Source organism: Manacus vitellinus, unplaced genomic scaffold, assembly GCF_001715985.3.
Source record: "Manacus vitellinus isolate BGI_N305 unplaced genomic scaffold, ASM171598v3 scaffold_4_pilon, whole genome shotgun sequence".
Lineage (NCBI taxonomy): Eukaryota > Metazoa > Chordata > Aves > Passeriformes > Pipridae > Manacus > Manacus vitellinus.
Genome location: NW_021940604.1, coordinates 2,398,166 through 2,417,959, shown reverse-complemented (window position 1 = coordinate 2,417,959; position 19,794 = coordinate 2,398,166). Strand labels below are relative to the sequence as shown.

At 38.3% G+C, this 19,794-nt stretch overlaps 1 protein-coding gene across 7 annotated transcripts in view; it reads right to left on the bottom strand.

Annotated features, from left to right (window-relative positions):
• The window catches only part of SASH1 (SAM and SH3 domain containing 1), a 98,033-nt gene that overhangs the window by 72,984 nt on the left and 5,255 nt on the right, over positions 1–19,794 (bottom strand). The window lies entirely within an intron of this gene.

Sequence of the window (19,794 nt, the reverse complement as noted above, 5' to 3'; positions counted from 1 at the left end):
GATTGTAATGGATATAGCTTTAAATCACTGTAAGCCATTATTTGAGTTGCATGTTAAAATTTTAACGACTATAGCAGGAACCACATAAAGCAGTGGAGGACAAGTCTTACAAAAAGCAGTTCAAATGCAGCAGCAAACTGATCTGAACTGGCTTTGGTGCCCAGTAAATCCACACAACACACCACCTCTCCTGTCCTGAGCAAACTCAGTAAGACATTTATGGACACTGTACAGGGGAGGTTCCATAGGCTGGGAGAATAATATCTGTGTATTGCATCGAAGGATAGAAAGGGGGGTGGCAGTTAATGAGGAAGTGTTGGATAGCGTGGCACTGAGTATGGCGTAGATGATATGGAATAAGGAGTGAAGAATGTGCTAGTTTGGGCTGGAGTAGAGTTGATTTTCTTCACAGCGGCTAGTATGAGGCTCTCTTTTCAATTTGTTCTTGAGACAGTGTTGATAATTAGGGATAGTTTTGGTATTGCTGAGAAGTGCTTACATAGAGTCAAGGTCTTTTCTGCCTCTCAGCCAACTCCTCCAGCAAGTAGACTTGGAATGCAGAAGAAACTGGAAGGGAACACAACAGGGACAGCTGACCCCAACTGATCCAAGGGATAGTCCATACCATGTGGCATCATGCTGAACACATACAGATGGGAGAAGGAGAAGGAAGGAAGGGAGGACACCTGGAATGATGGCATTTGTCTTCCCAAGTCACGGTTACATATGATGGAGTCTTGCCTTCCTGGGCCACAGGAAGCAGTGAATGAATTCCTTGTTTTACTTTGCTTGTGCACACAGCTTATGCTCTACTCATTAAACTGTCTTTATCTCAACCAATGAGTTTTTTTACTTTTAGTTTTCTGATTGTCTCCCCCATCTTACCAGGGGTAGGAGAGTGAGTGAGGAGATGTGTTCGGCTTAGTTGCCAGCAGGGGTTAAACCATACCTTGAAGGCCAGCCAGAGCAAGCAAGCTCCACATTAAGCCCAGATGATTTATGGACAATATAAAGGCCATCTCTTACTGTCATGTTACAGAAACTTTGGGCTTCTTCAGGACTCCTACCTCATATAACTAATTCTTCCTAATAATCTTCTAAAAAGCTGTGTACATTGAACAGAAACAGACCAAAACCGACCTACCAGAAAGGTAAATGAAATATTACAGACAATGACATAGCAAGCACAAGACTAGAAGTGACAAAGAAAATGTTGGCAGTTGGGAAACATGTAGTAAGAGAAACAGAGCAGTAGATGGTACTCAGTAATCCTCAAGATAAGAAGTGTTGAGCCAGACCTCATCTTGGAGAGAGATAAAATACCTGGAATAAAGTACTATCAGCAAAACCATTAAAAAGCCCAAACAATTGCACAAAACCCTCAAAGAGAAAGGCATTAGCAAAGGTACAAAGAAACATAAAACTCATAAACATCTACTAAATTAGACCCACAAGTCCAGAAACCTCGATGCCTCTTAACATCGCCATATTGCTACAAGCGATAACAACTCTCAATTACAATCTAAACCAAATGGTAGTCAAAGCTTTAGACAGGAAAAAGCTATTGAAGTCAAACCATTTCTGTTAATAATTTGCTGCTAAGAACTTTCAGCTCTGCTTTGTCATTGCTGGCACTCCCATGGAGTAAGCACACTGTGAGCTGCCTGCCTGCCTGCAACAAGCATAGTTTGCTGCAGGAAGAGAGCATGCTCAGTCTTGTCTCCTCTTCCCTCCAACGTATGTAAATTACTCATGCAAAACTCGATGAACAAATGACCAAACGCCCCGTCTTTGCAAATGTCTTTGTGTAAGCATTATGACTCAGCTTGCTGGTAGGTACTCCAACTAAATTAATTTACCATAGTAAGGAAAATCTGAGTGAAGTAAAACTTAAGCTGTACGAACATCTGCAAGAGTTTCTAAATGCCTGGGTTTTTGCAGCCAAGACGTGCTTGTTTGGGCAGGTGCTGCCACTGTTATGGGAGTGTCCACGGTACAAATTCCTCCACTCAACTGTCTTCAGCAGGGAAAGCTGCCCAGGCTTCTTGGAAACAAATCTGCTCTAATCATGACAGCAACTAAATGTCTTGACTAGAAGTTTCATTTCTTTTTCTTCTCACACTCCCCTTGGTACCTTAGGGACTTTTTTCTAGGTTATGGCCCTAACAGGTTTTAGTTACAAAAAGGCTGATGTAGGCTCTCAACAGTCCATAAACCATATAATTTAAAGTTTTTATGGTTTCAGATCCAGTTCTAACACAAACTTCTCCTCAACAATATTGTCTCTTATTCAAGGTTATGTGCAGTCTGTGGATAAGTGCATGCCAATGCGTTTTCAATTACACAAGATTTTGTAAAAAACAAGTGAAATAATACATTAGTAAACATAGCTGAAACTACAGAACAATACTTTCACATACATGAGCACATCCCTTTAAATCTAACAGGTATTAGATCAAGTGTATTGCAACATGCAATGTCTATAAATGTCTACATATGTCTATAAAGAAAAGAGGGATTTATGCACTTCCACTGATTTTCAAATCAGAGACACACTGCAGTTCATCAGCATCAACTTTTATTCCCTGTCTTTCTCATCTGCTCTTCATTTAGCTTAATCTACAATCATTCTTATACATATTTTTAATATAATATTTCAGAGAAATTGAGGGGTTAGGATAGCAAAGTATTTAAGCACATGCCTGGCAACAGTACTAGTATTTTTAGGCTTTGGTGTGTTTTTGCATGCTTTACTGGATGGAGTCCTGATCACACAGGACAGAGTACAAGCTGTAAGAGAAGTTAGTAAATAATACAGGTACCTTCATTTTTCATTGTATGGGATTGCAGTTCACATTTCATAGTGTGTAAGCCGCAGTTTCCATACAACTACCCAAGCCTTTAGAGGACAGAAATATCTTTTAAATTTGGAAAAAGAGTAAATCACTTGCTGTCCAAGCATATCCAGAGGCCACTCTTCATCAGTGCAACAGATCACAGAAGTAAAGAAGACAAGAGGGTGGAAACTGGTCAGTGAGGGCTCCAGCAATGATAGGGAGATTACCTGAAGCCCACTTCATTATTCAACGTTCCTTATAAATGCCTGCAAATCCTCACACCCAGGTATACTCCTTACACATTGAAATTCTGTGAGGGTTCCTATGACTACAGAATTGCTTAGATGTCAAAGATCTACTGGTACTTCGCACTTCTGAAATCAAGCTCCAAATCTTAACGAAATTGTAATGCCAAAGTCTGATTAATTTCTGATTTGAAACAATGCTTCTGCCTTGTGTTTTCCTGTCCTTGACATGTACACAATTCTAGATTCATGAAAACAACACATGGCAAACATACATGCTATCACAGAGCCTGTTTTCATATCACATGTAGCTCACTATAACTTTTAAAATTCCAAAATTTAAGCTTAAGTAAGGTGACAGCATTGATTTGATGTGATCTTTATACTGTTTAAAGAGTAACTAAACTGCCTTCCAGATGTCATCTTGAATTAGACACTATTAATTACATAAACTCAATTATTGGTCTTTTATATTAACAGTTTTGTTTCCTCACACCTTCACTACACTTAAGATCTAATTAAGAACCAACTTTCAACAGCACAATATTTCACACTGAATGGATTCTCACAACTCTTCTGCAGCTGTTCCCCCTTGACAAGGCCTTGAAATGCCTGCAAGGATTCAAAATGCTGCTGCTGTTGTTTAGGTATTAAAATGTGAGGTTATCTCAGTAGATCACTCCCGCTCCAGTCCCTTTGCTGGCTATGCAAGATATCTGCTGCAAAAACTGTTCGTGGCCTCTAACTGCTTGCCACTAAATTAATCTGTTTTCTTTGCACGTCCTTGGCTTCTCTAGCGCTGGCAAATGTTCATCTTTTACACCATTCCTTTCTATCACTTCAAGTCTCAGTGTTAGAGGACAAAACCACATTTTGAAATTTACTGAAAAAAGAGACAGATCAAAATGAAAAAATGAATGAACTGTTTGCTTTAATATCTTGAAAATCGGTTTCTTGGTATCTATAAATATGATTGTAATCATTATTTTAAAAATAATGGAACTGTTTTGGCTAGTACTCCATGTAAAATAGGAAGAGTTACAAAAAGACCACTGCAGTTTTAGAGGCTGGCATGCAAGGCTAATTTGAGCCCATTTCCCTTTCCAGCAATATCTCCCATCTCTCTAATTCCAGGTACACTACAAGGCCATAAATTTTGATGTTCTGCATACCACAAAAAGGGAAAGTAAAAGCCTTCAAAGAGGAAAAAAGTTTCCTCCAGAGTTTTCTTTTGCATATTTTGCATCTTGTATTGCCTCAAGTGAAATACTTGCTTTTTAGAGCTGTTTTTAATATACACTGTCCTAGTCTCTGTGGGACCTGCTCCCAAAGGATTTTTCCACAGCTACACACTTAAGAGACGTGATTTATGTGGTGACCATGAAACACACAATGCACTGCTATTCCCAGGAAGAGAAAAACTAACCCAAACCTACTCAGTCTTGAGACTATACCTCTCACCAATACAGCCACCGGGTTCAAATATAGCCACTGCTTTGAATTCTCTCAATAGTACTGCTGAAGATCAGATCAGCACCTCAACTGGCAAAACTGGAAAAAATCATGGTGTGATGGTCAGAAGAGAATGCAGCACAAAGCCCAAACACATAGGAAACTGCTTCAGAGGATGGTGTTTCTTGGGAGGAAAATCAGCGCAGTGCTGATGTGTCTAAATTAGACTTGACATTACTCAGACTCCTGTGATCTCCCAGTGGGCAGCAAGGCTTTTGCCACTTCCGGCAATAAACTAGATCAATGCAGTGCTACGTGATTCTGAGTTCATCCAGTAAACCTATAATGAAAAAAAATTATTCTTTGTTACTTTCCTATGCTCTGGCTGCGAACATTCTGAACAAGGCTCTCCAGGACTTAGAAGCCTGAATGACCCAGGATATCGCATCACAAAAAGTGAAAAGCAACTATTACTAATGCCTGTTCTGCCCTGAATTGCCAAAAACATTCATAACATGCTTCCTACAATGCCCAAGACAAGAAGGAGAATTGTCTGCTACGAAGATAAAAACAGTGTGGAGAACCCAAACGAAAAACCCAAAACCATCACAAACACAGTATAGAAACTAAAGTGTTTCCCCTCTCATCTTCTATGAATGGCATTCCCAAAACAGCAAGAAGGAGTGAGGTGATCCTCTGAGAAAGTAACACAAAACACTTTGTGATTGTCTCCCATTCAGTATTAGACAAACCTCTCTCCATATTCTTAGAGGGATGTGTATCCAGTGTTTCTGACTGCGTATTTTTATTAGACAGACTAGATAAAGATTAGACTTGATCACTAAAGGCAGGGGCAGCCATCTCTAGGGGTCCAAGAAAGAGACAACACAGACAGAAAGGAGCTATTTTACAAATAGTCTTTGTGAAAGCAAATTTGGCAAAGGCCCCAGCAAACAGATAAAGTCTAGTTGAGTAGGTTAAATAGTTCATGTTGCCGTATGTAATTGCATGGCTACTGTTAGGTGCTTAATTTTTAGAGTAAATAACCATTTTTAAAAAATAAATGGAGGAAAGATGAGGAACAGAAGAGTATAACTGCTTTTTTAATGACAATCCATTTCCCTCAAAACTCATTTTTCTCAATTTGCCTTGCTTTATTAAAAGTGTGTTTGTGCCAAGTTGAGATAACATCTCTTACTGTTATAATTTTTAATCTATGCAGCAATTCATGTTTGCTCTTTGTGAACTCTAGCTCTGATTCTGGATACACACTCAGGAGCAGCCCTGCAGACTTCATGAACTGTGACTATACTTCAAACACATAAAAAAGCCCAACTGCATTATCTAACTTAATTTTCATCCTTAAGCTTCCTTTGTTTTGAAAGAAACATTTAGTAATTTTGCTCTGAAAGCAGACTTTGAGGAGAACGTGTCAGCAGTTAGCACTGTGCCCCTAATTAAACCAACGTATTTACGGTCTCCATAAATTCCCTCTGTAGCCATAATGTAACACTTCTATATGCCAATTTCCCAGTATACGCAAATGTTTTCATATTATCACCATTGCCTTGCTGACTGCTTAAGATAAGGTCCTCATCTAGCATTGCAAAGGAGACTTAGGCTCTGTCATGCATTAATGAGAAATGGGAAATATCCACAGAGAGCCTTCAGCTCATCCAGAAAATCTCTCCTGACTGCACAAAAATATTACCTTTTGTAGATTAATTAAAGGGACAGCATCATGAATATACTTTTTTTTTCCTTAGGACCCAGCATCTCTTAAACAAACATCCTTAATTTTTGCTGCAACTCATTCAAATGCGAATTTATATTTCTTTGGTGATTGCTGCTTTCTACACTTGGAGAGCCTTTCACATGTATCTGAATGAATGTCCTGAAATTTTCATCAAGTTCAGGGAATGAATGTTGCTATATTCAAACTTAATTTATTTTCTTGCAATTTTGAGAAAATTTATCTTGGCAAATGAAAATCTAGAAATGGTCCACAGCCAACTGTCAAGAAAATGGGGAAACCGCAAGCAGCAGAACATCCTGCATGCCAAACACCAGGAAAAACCCACTTGCTGTGTTTTTTTCTTAGTGTCGCTAAGTCACTTTTGTTGTTAGTCACAGGCTTGATCCACACACAGTTAAAAAAATGAACTCTGTCAATAGATGCCAGATCAAACTTAAAAATTTCCAACAAATTAATGTCTGTATACTTCTGTTTAACCATCTGTAGAATGTATGTTTTAGCATACACCTTTGTGGAACACACAGATGCAAATCATATATAACAGTAATCTGTCTCCCTACACAGCAATACCATGGCACAAGGAAAGCGACTCCTATACAGTCTGTCTTCTTCAGAGCAGTCATAATCCACTACCTTAAAATGTGTTTTCAGAAAGAGATGTCATGATGATGATGAAGAACAGAATGTAAGTTACACGACATGTCCTTACACTTCTAAAATGATTTTTTACAGGCAAATCAAACGAGCACCACAGAAGTCTCCCTTCCTGCATGGGTTTTAAACTTCTTCTGATGAAGAGTGGTATTTTCCATAGAAAAGGAAGGGGGGCGTTGGTGGGGAAACATGAAAGTAATTTCAGCAGGACTTTGTGAACAGGGTACTATTTCATATTAATAAAAAACAGATCATAAAATAGTCTTTGAACTAAGAAAGTGGCAGACAATATAAAAAAACCTATATTAAATATATAAATATATATAAACATATATATAATTTATATTCATATATAGAGATATATAAAACCATATTGAAACAATAGAGTCTTTCTCATCAGAAGAGATGTTCAGGATATTGGTTTTGAAACAATAAAAAATAAATCAGGATTTTAAAATGCAGTTCTGTAGAATAACAGAATGTGTGACAATGGGAAACAAGTTACACAAATAATTTTGTTTCACAAAGCAATTACATAAACGTAAATCTGTGCAATGTAGTTTGTAATTTGATTTCAAAGTCATCAGGCACAGGAAGAATGCAACTGTGTTTAGTTTGCAAGCAGTTCAGGAAAATTTCAAAGTATATACAAAATAGCAGGTATTAATATTACATAAAATTGAGAAAAAACAATAAACACTTAATTTTACAGCTCGGTTCTATGGAAAAGAAGGTTGGATAGCAGTTGTGTTACAGCCTGAGTTGACTGCTTGATTTTCTTTACTGTACCAAGCAATAAATAAGGCCTTCTGGGTTCAAGATCAAGTAATTTGTTATTAAATTTATGGAAGGCACCACTACAGAAATCAATAAACAGTAACTAAAGAAGGCATTCCGAATAAAACAACTTCATAATACTGGTCACTCTTCTTGAGAGGATGGCAAAATTTTCTACATAGTAAGTAAATACCAAATCAATCCATGGAATATAATTTCTATTGAATAAACTATTTAATATTTTGCACATGACCTCTGTGTTGAGACAGGCTAAGTTCTCTCCCATTTTTTTGCAAGGTCACATGTAAATACAGGGGGTTCTCTGAACCCTCCACTGTCACTCTTACTTACAGACTGACCCTGTTCTGCAAATATCTACAGTGGCATGTGCTTTTCAGGAGCTGAACAAAAAATATCTACATCAATTAAGACATAATGGGATTGCTCAATTAAAAAGACACCCTAGAACCTTGCCTAATTTATGCCAAATTTAGCGCAGTCTATATAAATATGTATGTATTGGCTCACATATACATATTAGATCAATAAATATATGCTTGATCTCTCCTGAAAGAGCAAAAAGGTGCAAAGACGAGACCGTTGTCTGCTTCTATTACCAAGCAGCACAGGGCTGGAAGGTGCTGTCATTACTCATTACAGAGACAAAGCTTGTTTTCATACAAGGCTCCACTTCAGAGGAACAAACATGTCAATTCACCTCCACTGCTAGGGAAATAACTGATGAAAAAGCAGGTTATTCTGGCCTAATGTTTGGAAATCAGATGCTATGCAACATGGAGATCTGAAAGGTACTGCATTTAAGCAGAATTACCCAAACAAACGGATCCAGGGTGGGGAACATCTGGAGAGCTAACAGGTTGATAGAAAAGGACGTAGGGATTACTGTGAATCATAAACTAAGCATGAGCCTTAGTGCCATGCTGTTGTGTAAAGAACCACCACTGTATTACAAATACTATGAACACTAAAATAGTTTGCCTAGGGAGACAGTGGAATTAACATGCTGGGACAGTTTTAAAGACAGGTCTGATCAACACCTGTCAAGCATGATAAGAACAGCTGAATCTGTCTTGGGGCAAAGGATGCACCAGGTGATTTCTCAAAATTACAAAATGAAGCCAAGGTAAATTCCATGAAACACAGTAGTATTTAAAAATAAAATAGGTTTGGTAACCCACCTTCAACCACAACAAAAAACCCCAGATATTGCTATAATTGTGTTTCACTTCTGGTTTATACATTTCACACACAACTACAAAAAGAATTTCCACTCCTCCTTTTGCAATAACTGGCAACTTTATCCCAGAGCAGGTGTTGCAACCCTTATCTGGTGTGGTTAAAATGCAGACTGCTTATGTCTAATGGCAATGTCTAATCCAAATCCGCAAGTAGAGAAGTTAAATACACAGTTTAACTTTTCCTTTATTTTGTATTTCAAGGGACATTTTACACGTGCATCACCCTCAACTCATGAGTCTTTAAGGGAATGTTTTTGCACAGATTTCTTATCTTTTATATTGTTCCACTGCTATTCTGCAGAAGTAGCAAAGCTGGTTTCACAAAATCACTCCTCTCCACAAAGTAACAACACCCAACTCAGGGAGGCAAGTATAAGAAAGAATAAGGAATATGGAAGGGTGGAAAAAAGGTAGGGTGTAGGAGGCAGTCAAGGAAGAGAGAAAATGAAGCATGTGGGACAAAATGAATAGAGAAAGAGTCCTGCAAGGACTCTTCTACTCTGAGTACTGAAGAGAGAAAAAGTAATGAAGCTTTGAAAAGATGCATGGCTGGAGTGAAATGAGGAAGGCAGGACGGTATAGGGTGAGTTGCTAAGGGACAGGATGGAAGAGGAACATGGTAATGACTAGTAAGAAGAACAGCCTAGAAAATAAACATAGTGTCATGGGAGGAAAACTATTACAGAAAAAAAAGGTGGAGGCTCCTCCTCTAAATCTACTGTAACAAGGCAGCACAGAGGCACTATATGAACTATCACTGAGGGCTAGACATGATTATTAGAGAACAATGCAGCTTCCCCAGGCATTTTATCCTTCATCTGCTCTGGGAAAGAGGGTGACAAATCCAGCATTGGTAATCAAAACCTTTCATCTGGCACTTAGCTGTTCTGTAACAGAGGTGGAAATAAAAGTCTTATGTTCTAACAGAGATATAAACCCCATTAGAACAGTATAGATGCCTTACATGTGATAATAATCCATAACATTCTCCATTTTGAACATATCTTGCCACTCAACATAACTGCAGCTGAGTTGATTTGAAGCTGCTGAAGAGGGGATACCAAGATTGATATGCTTATGTTTCAAGAAACTTTTTTTCTCTCCTTTGGTGAGATTTGGTGTTAGGTGTTAAGTGAAAAAAACTGGAGTGTCATCTCTCTCCCATTAAAGAGATGAGACAAAACATAGTTTGCTTGTATAGTTCCATTTTGGTTGGGTTTGGGCTACGAATAATGATGGATTCTATGTGCTATGGGGTCAGCATTTCTGAGTTATAAATGTTACATTTGTTAAAGCACTGCCATTGCAGAAGATGTGTTCATTTAGAAAAGGAATTAGATTAACACTGCCATCAAGTTTTTAGGATTTACTAATTGACAAAATATCTCTCCCTGCAAGTAAATGAAGTTGACAACTTTCAGGGTGTTGCTCAGGTAAGAGAGATCAACTACAGGGAATTGCATTAGCAGTAGAAACCAGAATGGCCTTCTCTAATGTAAAAGATTAAATTCGGATAATTTTTTTTTTTAAGAAGGAAATTTTTAGGCCTTAGGTCATGGCAAACTGTTGTGATCTCTTACAGAAAATATTCCTGTTTTCAAGTCTGACAGAGGGTGAAAAAGGACTGTGTTCATAAAATGATAAAGGAAAATGGGTGTAAAAAAAATACAAGCAAACACATCCCAGAAATCACACACACACAAAAAAAATAAATTCAAGAATTCTAGCTTTTTAAGAGAGGCCATAACTTTATAAGTAGAGATTTAAAAAGCGCTGTAATAGTCTCTAATGAAAGCTTTCATACTTGAAGAGCCGGTACTGTGCAACTAGAAATATCCTTGCAAAGGAATCACGTCAAAATATCTCAATGATAATGATAAAACATGCTTCAGTGCTACGAAGACCCCAAGATTCAATAGAGAAGAATTAAAGAAGCCATTTATGTCAAAGGCTGAAAGGAAACACAACAGGTAATCTGCTATAAGCCCAATGGTGATGTCTTGCCCTAACTATTCCTCTTTTACTGTCAACAAAAGCTACTATTGAATATTGCTTGTTTTAGAAATTTAAATAGTTTCAATCAGAAGAATTTCAATGCATCACTACTAAGAAGAGAAGATCAATTGTGTCTGCACTATTTAGAGAAAACAATAATATTTCCTGTTCCATGTAGCATGGACATAGAAGCTAACACAGAGTGTTTCCCACCATACTTTGCTATGTTTCCCATGAAAGTGACTTTTGGCAAAATGCCCATCTCCTTCAACTTCATTACAGACCTTAGATGTTTGAAATCACTCACTCAGATAAAACATCTTCCTGCTTTCTTCTGCGTTTGCTTCCTGATCTATGGTCAGGAAGGTATTTCTATTTTTGTAATTTTTAAGAGTAAAAGAAATGCATTAAGGATGCAAATTCAAGGGATACTCATGTCCTTCCACTGTTCCAAATGAAGCTATATTACAAGAAATACCTTCTGTATTCTTAGGTTTTCACTAACTTCTGCAGTTTATTTTTTTAAGTTAATAGTTCTAATTCCTACTGTCATTTTGTGAAGCTGGACACTAAGATATGGCTAACTTCAATTTTATTCTTTTGCCCAGAGGTGTTTTCAGGCATACAAAACACTCTATGAAGAAAATGTTCAACCTGTCCATGACTTTCTTTTTCTATTCTTTCATTTCTCTTTTCCCATTAGTTTCATCCTGGAGCTTGCAAATTTTCAGAGCAACCTTTTGTAGTGGCAATCAGAGCCTTTACTGTGGCTTACCATTTCTCCTGCAATACCTATAACAAAAAGGTCAAAACTGCTATTCAAAATCTTCTCCTTTGAGAGGAGATTTTGAATCTCCTTGTGCCTCATCAAATCGAGCCTGGCCAGTGACCATAACAGATCCACAGAAAAAGAGTATGTCAATGAGTGATGGTGTTTCTGGCAAGCTGGGGCAACCATTCTAGCTCTAAATCTTTACAGAATTGAAATATTTTTTGTGCCTTAAAGTGACCAATTGTGCTACATTAATGGTTTTAGTCATTACTTATTATCACAAAATATGTTACACTGTCACAGTATCCTGGCCAATGCAGACAGTTCAGGACTCGCATAAGCACAAATAGCTTGCTGCCTTGGGGCATTTTTCCCACTTTGCAGCCATCAGAGTGTATCACCTGCTTCTCTTCAGCTTGGTTTTCTACTGACCCTACTCACTGAACTTTCCACCATTTCACTCCTCACCCTGGCAAGCAAGCAATGACTAAATTTCCTTCTTTCCTCTTCTTTCACCTGGCAAACGCGGTGAGAGGTCCCAGCTCCCGGGGCACCTGGTCCAGACAGTCTTGGATTCCTTACCCCATCCTCCCTGCCCCAAAGTTTAGGCTCCTTCCTTCAGCACACCTCACCTCCTGCGACTTAATAGTCTAAATATCCCAACAAATCCCACAAGAGTGAAAAGTTGAGCAGGAAGCTCCAAAAAGCAAGTCCAACTACCAAAATTTACACTCACCTTTCTTTCCTCCTAACCTCCTTTACTCCTTTCAGACTAAAAATTCAGGGAAAAAAATTCATGGTTACTTAGTTTCTATAAAAACTGCTTACCTTAGCCAAACTGTACACTGAAAAGAATGTATTTAATTTGTTTTTCTACATGTTTTTAACAACATGTGTTCCATGTCTAATTGCGCCTTGTCATTCAGTCATGGAAAGCTTTATGAGATACTTCATATTTCCATGTTACCAAATAAAAGTGTAAAGTTGATGCAATTCATGCCAGTTTTTTCCATTTCCACTGTTTAAAGAAATTCTGAAGAACATTACCATTTCTTAACAAATTAGGATGATTGCTACTAGACATCTGTATGTTTCAAGAGCAAAAGTGTAAGTTTATGGGTACCACCTGCAATTCAATAGCCAGAACAAAACTAACCCACTAAGGCTAAACACAACTCATTCAAAGGAGGAAAAACAAATAAAGCTTCCAAGTCCCCCAAAATGCTCATCCAGCCTAGTATTAAGCTAAGTTCTAGTCTTGCTGTTAACTTGGGAGACTACTCATAAACAAAGAGATCAAGGGAGATAATTCATCTGCTATTGTCTATCCTACAAACAAAATGTTATCCAAACTAGTTATGGAGTCAAAAATAGTAATCAAGAAAAATAAACTTAAATTTTGCTAGAGGGTCAGCAGCTTAGTTCTCTTTTAGAGTATCATTCCACTGTGAAGTAACCCAAACAGGAAAAAAAATTATAAATAAATATAATTATATTTTTATTTATTTTATACATAAATGTATAATATAAAAATTTAAAAAAAGGAATCAGAAAGACATTGGGCTGAGATTCATATTCCTACTGCACTCCTGTTGAATCATGTTTAAAATATTTAAATTTTTGAACCTGCAAGTGAAGAAGAAAAGATTCACCAACTTTGTGAAGATATCTACCTGTAAGATAAGCTGCTGGTATTCCCATTGCTGCACCAGAAACTGTTTATATATGTTAACAGGGTTGATCAACAGATAAGGTTAAGACAGAATATTAAATCGCAAAGCATTTTGCTTCAAGATAGGAGATAAGAGTTCAAATTTCCTCAGGCAGACGGAAGAACCAAACTTGGGTTTTCTACACCACTGAATCAAACCACCACCTCCTACTACCTCGCACACCATGCTCTTCATTTCTCATGCTTTCCCACAGGTGTTCAAAATTAAATATTTAGTTTGGGGTTTAACAAAAGAGCAATTTTTTCAGCCTTCACGAACCTATATATTATGCCAGTGAAACTTATGCATTGTTGAAGAAATCAGTCTCCACCACAGTGCCTCTGCATTTATATTATCCCTGCTATACATCACAAAATCATTTAAAGTAGAGGCAGGATAGCAGGAAGAAGAGATGGTTGGCAACCAGTTACTGACCAGTAGTGCTACACTCTTCACCAGACATCCATAATCCAGAAGCAAACAGGACAGTTTTTTGCAAGATGCTAGATCAGGAACACTGTAATAGCCTGGCAGAGTTTTAAGATACATCTGAATTTTGGTTTTCAGAAGTGTGGTCTAGTGGACTGGACTTGAAGCTCAAACTGCAAGTCACCCAGAGTGTCCATCACTGTGTACTGCTTCACTGGCTCCTGCGGCCAGTATTTGTTTGCAGTGACACCGGGGTATACCAGGACTAATGCCATTGTCTGTTATTAAGTTGTTCTGAACTTACTATAAATTTCATGCTACTCTTTTGCAAATTTAGCTACAGAGAAGGAATTAGGGAATTACACAGGTGAATCTTCATCAGCAGCTGAACCTCAGGGAGGTGAGGCCTAAATAGGGATAATGGTACTAAAATTACCAAATCAAAGGACACAATAAAGGCTAATTAATGTTTTTAAAGGGCTTTGAGGGTGGAAAGTGCTACACAAAGGAGAAATAAAACTATTTTGTTAGCTTCTGTGTAGGCTAGCAACCAAAGGCTCAATTACGCAGCGTTCAATACTTAACCACATGAACAAAATACAGCTACTGTGATGACTGAGTTCCTTCTTACTTCTCATTTCTGTGACTTGCAGCACCTGTCATATGCTCCAAAACTTGAAAATCTCTCTCTTCTGTCAAAATGGACTTCAACTATGGCTTAATCTCCTCTGGGCTACCAGAACTGGTCTGTGGATGTATCAAGACAGAAAGCTGACAGGAGCATGAAACGTGCCCCTGCAAAGTGAACAGGCAATGGACTTCTTTCCAACACCGTTTATCAGCCTAATTAGTCTTAAAGGAAGCTTCCAAATTCTGATTTTTCTTTTGCTAGCTTTTTTTAATCTTCCTGATTTATCTGGATGGCTTGTCAACAAAGCCTTCTGTAATGAAAAGCGTGTCTATTTTTCCACATCTATAACCACTCATTTAATAAGACATTACTCCGGTCTTCTTTACATTCTTAAATGAGCCTCAGCACACAACCATACTGCCACTAGTTTCACATGAAGTGTAAACCACATGGTTGTATCTGTGGTCTTATCAGGAACTTCAATGGCAACAGACAAAATACACCAACAAACAAAAAATTACCTGTGTGTGTTTCGTAATGAACTTATGAATTCCAAATTTTGCTAATAATTTCAAGTCTTTCTTCTTTAATTAGTTTCTAATCCATGACTGATTTTATTCATCATGCCCACAAGCAACACAAGAAATTCATCCCTCTGATAAGAAACTGAAATTGAATTATTTTGAAAATATTACCCATCCACTTCATATGTATGTTTTCACAGGGTTATTGCCTTTCCCAAATCTATTTGCTTGAACAACCAAAGAAGCCTTAGAGTCAGGGAAAATCTGGATGTAATAATCCCAAACTACTTTGTTCCCTTATACAAGACACAGCTGCAGTCTAAAACATTGGGGAAAACCTACCAATATAAATCAAGAGGGATATAACATACAGGAGTCAGGAAGAGGGGTTTCCAGCTGACGGCCATTCCTTTTCATTATTTTGTGGAAAACAGATTGATCAATCACCAAAGAAATCACATCTCTTCAAACTGCTTGAGTTCTCCTTCAAACACAAAATTCACAGAACATCTTATTTGAAATGGAGCATTTCTCTGTGTGCTTCAGCCACTGCTGAAACAGGAAACCTACACAACACTGAGAGAAGATAAAGCATGGACAGATCAAAGGAGAGCAGCTGCATAGCACCAGAACCTACATCATGAGGAGCAGGGGCCAGGCCAGCAGAAAAAAAAAAAAAAAAGAAGAAACAAGCCCCTTTGAAATCACAGATGGAGGCCGGTCTTCCTCTGGGCATCTTTGTTGGAAGAGCGTCCTGCTTCAGAGAAAGAGACATTCCAAAGCACATACACATGTGCCCAAATACTCTCGATGTGTTTTTCATTCTCATCACACCATGTTCTTGATTTATTATTGATTAAGACCTGTTTGTTTTCCCTGATGACCTGCAAGGCTCTTAAGTTTCTTACGAGTAATGTTTTTCAACTAACTTCAAGACTTCTGCTTGAGCAATATCCTTACTATTCCTTGAGGACACATGGAGGTGTTTCTCTACTCAAGAACTTAGAAAAAGAATAAGCTAGTGCTGCAATAAGTTGATATCTGAAGTTGCTGCCAGCCATCTTCAGCACACACAGATGAACTGGTCAGCAGTGGCTGGGGAACCGTGGAAGGAGAGCACAGAAAGTCTGCCTGGAAAATCAAGCTGACACTTTACAAGGACAAAGAGGAGTAATCTAAATAGAAGACATTACACCTTCTGGGTTCATTCTTCTGTTGGTTTAGCTGCTATCACATTACAAAAGTCTGACACTTCCAACACAGCCAATACACATTGCTGTCCTTCCCAGAGTAATGCCACTCAGACGGATATTTTTGAAATCTCCTAGTAATATCTGAATGGCAAGCTGGGCTGCATATCACAGAAATAGTTCACCACAGAGTTGGGATGTTTTGAGTTTGATTTTGTTAGTTTTGTTTTTTCTGAGGGTTCTTTTTGTTGCTTTTTTTCCCCCTGCGAGAATACACCTTCTTAGATGACAATTTAATTTGCTTTCTTTTCTAATGATTCTATCCTTTGCACTGAAATTTACCTAATGTCCAGACAGCATAACGCTGTACATTTTCATTTTTTGCTGTCATTTTTAAATTCTGAAGGGAGAAAGGAAAAAAAATATACAAAGGGAGCTAAAGTTAGTCAACCAACTACCCTTCCCCCCCAACATCCTCAGGCTCCAATCAGATGAAATCACAGAATTAATACAAATGTAGTCTGTCAGTCACAGCAGATCTGCACTGTCTCTGGGATAAAAGAAGAACACAGTAAGAATATACTGAACTGATCTCAAGTTCAAAGCAAAATTCCTGCTGAATGTAAAGGGATGAGAAAATTACTACAAATGATGTTAGAAGATTAAGAATACCTAGAAAAACACTTATAAAGCTAAGGAGAATTTCTCCCTTTCACAATTACCAGACTACCAGGAATGAGTTGTCTTTTCTATTTATAACATAAATATGATTTTATTCAAAACATTATTATCAGCTCAAAAAAAAATAATTAACAAGTACCTTTAACAACCTGTTCTTCCTTGGCATTGGCAAAAAGATAAACATTTTCAAAAGACTAGAAGTGTGTTAAACAGAAGATCCTGCTCCAAAAACCAAGGACCCTCCAAAAGTATGAAAGAAAGATAAGGTCACCCAAACCATCGCAGCTGTGCAGTCTGCTGTGCCTCCAGCCTTTAAACTCTGTCTGTAAATGGACAGATTTTGCCTGAGGGATTACTCATAAATGGGCTTCCAACAAAAACAGTGGTGAGACTGCGGAAGATCATTAGCTTACAGAAAGCTGAGAGATTTTTACACAGACTGTTAGTACTAAGTGGACTAAGAACTGTTTAAGAATGGTATTCACTTTGCTGCATATGGAACAAGCCTTGCTTTATTTTCATATTTAATGCTAGCTCTATATATAAATGCCTTTGCAGTCTTGGTGTGTGATACATGGGACACTAAAAATAGCCCATCTGTTCCAGAATTTCCACTGTATCTACCTTTGAAAAGCTCCATTAATGATTAAAATGTCACTATGAATTTAACTTACAAAGATAAAGCCTAAAATACTGACTGAGACTGCACACACAATAAATCTTCATTAAATATTTTTTATGTAAATTTACCTTATGCATCTCATATTCAGGCAAAATCCCCTTTATTCCAAGCTATACTAGAGAAAAAAAATAATGATGCTTGAAAGTCCATGTCTTCTACTACTACTTTTTCTTTTGTCTGTCTGCCTCATAAGACTTGAAGACTCCAAAATGAAGGGAAATCTTATCTGTGTGTTCTCCAGCTCTTTTTTTTTTTTTTGTGCTGTAGATACCCTTCTAATCCAACTCAGATGTTGTTTATACTTTCGAGGGCCTCTTGCAGCCAGCAAGACAAAACAAAACAGTGGGATCCTGTTCCAGAAATATATAGAGGTGTCCTCTCAGGACAACAGTAACAGCAGCCACTACTGCATTTGCAAAGGAGAGGTAATCATTTCATAGCAAGGAATAAGCAGTCTATTTTAGGATCCTGAAATTTTACTGTAAGCAAGATGTAAAAAACAGTGGACATGGCTAAAGCCACCTGCAGAGCAGGCACAGGACTCCACCAAGTTCTTCAGGATCCCAGCTTTCAATTCTAGCTTTGGTGGCTAACTCCCTTGGAGATTTTTAAATACATATCAATCACTGACTGCAACCATTCAGGGTATTTTAGTCTCCTTCAGCAAGGGTTGTCTAGTTTCTCAAGCAGTTTGATGTTATTGCCAACTAGTAGTACTGTCTCAGACAAATACACCTCTAAATAGGATATAGGTTTATTATTCTATCACTCAAATTACTAATTACTCTACTTTTGCTACTTTTCCTCCACTCTGTCTTGCCGGACATACCATTTACATGTCATGACATTATCTAGATGGTCAACTCCATTTGTAATCAAACAAGTGGTTGCTGAGCATCTTTTAAAAACATGCACAGACAAGACTTAGGAGGACTACATACATGTTGGAAAGCAAGGCAAGAAACTTATGATGGTTTTATGTTAACTTCTATTTTCTGACTTTGCCTGTGTATGCATGCAGGTACTATAAAAACACATGGGATTAAGCAAGGTAATTTGTCAAAAACGTGCATTTTACTTTACCATTGTGTACACAGAGAGATTCTGAATACTTCCCTTTTTACATATTGAAATGAATCCCATGGATGTGGCAAAAAAAATTATACTTGTAGCATTAATTTTAAATTTATGCAATTTAAAAGCCAAAAGATGGGTGTAACTTCTCAGTGCCACAACCATAACTGTCAGAGTCCATCAGTAAACCTCAGTCTGTTCTTTGACTTCAAGATCAACTACAATACAGACCTTGGCAGCAGCAGTTAGGCTGGCTACTGTCAGTGATGGATGAGACAACAGAATGCAGTTTGCTCTTTCACAGCTAAATCAATGCTGTCCTTCCCTGGTGACGGGCAAGGTAAACCTGGTTTCATCATTGACACAGGCAGATATGACCCCAAAGACACAAAGGAAGCAGGCCATAGAATGGTTTGGGTTGGAACAGATCTTAAAGATCATCTAGTTCCCACCTCACTGCCAAGCCCCATTCAACTTAGCTTTGCACACTTCCAGGGATGGGGCATGCACAACTTCTCTGGACAACCTGTTCCAGTGCCTAACCACCCTCACAGTACGGAGTTGCTTACCAACATCTAATCTAAAGCTGCCCTCTGTCACTTTGAAGCCATTACCCCTTGTCCTATTACTATATGCCCTTGTGAAAAGTCCCTCTCCAGCTCTCCTGTAGCCCCCTCTAGGTACCGGAAGGCCACAATAAGGTGTTCCCAGCGCCTTCTCTTCTCCAAGCTGAACAAACCCATTTCTCTTAGCCTGTCTTCATAGGAGAGAAACTCCAGGCTTCTGCTCATTTTCATGGCCTTCCTCTGGACTCACTCCAATGGATTCATATCTTTCCTGCACTGGAGAACCCAAAGCTGGATGCAGTACTTCAGGTGGGGTCTCACTAGAATGGAGTAGCAAGGGAGAATCACCTCACTCAATCTGCTGGCCATGTTTTTTTTGATGCATCCCAGGATGTGGCTGGCTTTCTGGGCTGTGAGCACACATTGCTGGTCATGTCAAGTTGCTTCTCCTCAGGGCTGCTCTCAATCCATTCTCCCCCCAGCCTGTACTTGTGCTCAGGATTGCTCTGACCCAGGTGTAGGACCCTGCACTTGGCCTTGTTAAATTTCATGAGGTTC